At 29.6% G+C, this 2,500-nt stretch overlaps 1 protein-coding gene across 1 annotated transcript in view; it reads right to left on the bottom strand.

Moving 5' to 3' along the window:
- LOC137641546 (uncharacterized) overlaps positions 1-2,500 on the bottom strand; it is a 325,186-nt gene that overhangs the window by 214,527 nt on the left and 108,159 nt on the right.

Genomic DNA, 2,500 nt, shown 5'->3' with positions numbered 1-2,500 from the left:
GCAGGAGATCGTAACTAATTCAACAGCGAGGAATTGTTTTTTGGTATAATGACTTTGCTTTCTACAGTGAGGTAATATTAGGGGATCTGAAAGCAAGTGCTGGAACCTGCGGCTTAATAAAGCTGTCAACAGCTGTGATGACGTTCCTAGGATCGACGCTACTGCTGCAACCAAGAGTAATTTTAGGTTTTTAAAAGCATCACAGTTGTTAGACTTAATCCCATGATCTTCAATCATTTATTATTATTCATGCCTGGATCCTCAATCTTGAATTGCTATCACAGTCCTCGATCTCTACTGAATAAAGGTTTTTGACTTTTGACTTTTTGACTTTTGATACTAATTTTGTAACCGGCGTTCCTCAATCAAAATCATTGTCGTTATTCTCGATGCTTCACTGATATTTTCATGATTCGCCATTCATTATCAGGTATCAAAATACTTAATTATATACAAAGACAGCGTTGCAAACGTTTCAAAATAAAAAACCTCAATTTTCACCGCTCAAATTGTCTTCATCGGACCTTTGTCATCATAAATAATAGCAACATCGCATTCAATGCCATTGATGTAACTGGATGCATATAGATACCAATATTGCAATTCTACACATCATTCAAGTAAAGCAATTATCAGTCCCCCAAACGAACATTGATATTGCATTTATGCATCGTTACCATGGTAAACTCCCTTTCTATCATAATCATCATCATCATCAACCGTAACTAGTCCACTGCAGGATAAAGGTCTCAAGCATGTCCATCCAATCGCGTCTGTTTACGGTCTTTCTATGTCAGTCTTCCCTGTATAGAAACAAAATCTAGACACTTGCAATTCTGTCCCTAAACTGATAACATAACCCGGTATAGAAATCTTCTATCCTACAAGTTCTTCAGATATAGCAATCCACAATCCTAATTTTTTAATACTTTTAATATCGTTTATTTATTTCCTTATTTCTTTTCCTCACAGGGCTATTATTTCCTGTAGGAGCCCTTGGGCTTATGGCATCTTGCTTTTCAAACTAGGGTTGTACGTTAGCTAATAATAATAATAATAATAATAATAATAATAATAATAATAATAATAATAATAATAAACCACACCGTAAAATAACATCAATATCGTAATAATAATAATAATAATAATAATAATAATAATAATAATAATAATAATAATAATAATAATAATAATAATAATAATAATAATAATAAACCAAACCGTATAAATAATATCAATATCGTAGTCCCACGATTTGCAATCCAAGGTAAAAATGGGCGACTCGGTTCAGGCGACAGGATCATCACCACCCTTCCCCAAAAATTCGACCTTCGACCCTTCCATTACACGTGGCGGCAAAGATGATGAATAATGACGTCATTTTTGCGTGATGATAGGGATGAAGACGAGTCGACGGAAAGGGCTGCGCGATTGGAATTCATCTAATGAGAGAGTGATGAGAGGGAGGGAGGTGGGATGAATAATTCCAGGCTTCGTTGCAGGGTGTTTCGATAGACTTGGTTGGCGAATAAATGGATATGATATTGGTATTACCATAATAATAATAATAATAATAATAATAATAATAATAATAATAATAATAATAATAATAATAATAATAATAATAATAATAATAATAACAATAATAATAATAATAATATTTTCATTATTATTATTATTATTATTATTATTATTATTATTATTATTATTATTATTATTATTATTATTATTTGATGATAATAATAATAAAAATAATAATAATAATAATAATAATAATAATAATAATAATAATAATAATATTATTATCATCATCATCATCATTATTATTATTATTATTATTATTATTATTATTATTATTATTATTATTATTACTTTCCCCCATAAAAAGTTATAAAATTAATTCTCTACGATCATCCTCATAGAAATCAAAATCTATATGCGGCTTAATTCCCACAACCATCAGTTGAAAAAAACGGCAAAAACACTTACCCTAAAATTTACCGTAATTACTGAACGTGAACAAGGAGCATCCATTCTTACCTGCAAAGGAAATGGCAAGATTTTAGTCAGTACTTAAAATTCTTCATTAGAAACAATCATTTATAGTTTAAAACATGATGATCATTGAATTATCAAGATTACATTTAATGCAATATGTTCACAAAACTGAAATAATAAGTTACTCAAAGTCAGAGATGAATATACTCAAGATAAGAGCAGCTAGATACTTTCTTATCCAAATGTAGATCAATGTCATTTTATCATATACACTGAGAAGAGGAAATATATATAATTTAATGATGATCTGTGAAATAAAAGAAAAAAAACGTACTTTTATGATGGCGGAGAAAATTCTGTACTCATTTGCTTGGATAAAACAGTAATGAAAAAACAATTACAGCCGTTAACTTTCACTGCATAACGAATCTTCTTAATTAATCTGCTTTCTTACCAAAGGTTTTTTCAAATAAGAAAAATTTTATCACAAAAACGTGATGTC

The sequence above is a fragment of the Palaemon carinicauda genome, chromosome 5, assembly GCF_036898095.1.
Source record: "Palaemon carinicauda isolate YSFRI2023 chromosome 5, ASM3689809v2, whole genome shotgun sequence".
In the NCBI taxonomy this organism is placed as follows: Eukaryota; Metazoa; Arthropoda; class Malacostraca; order Decapoda; family Palaemonidae; genus Palaemon; species Palaemon carinicauda.
This window is presented reverse-complemented; position numbering and strand designations above follow the sequence as displayed.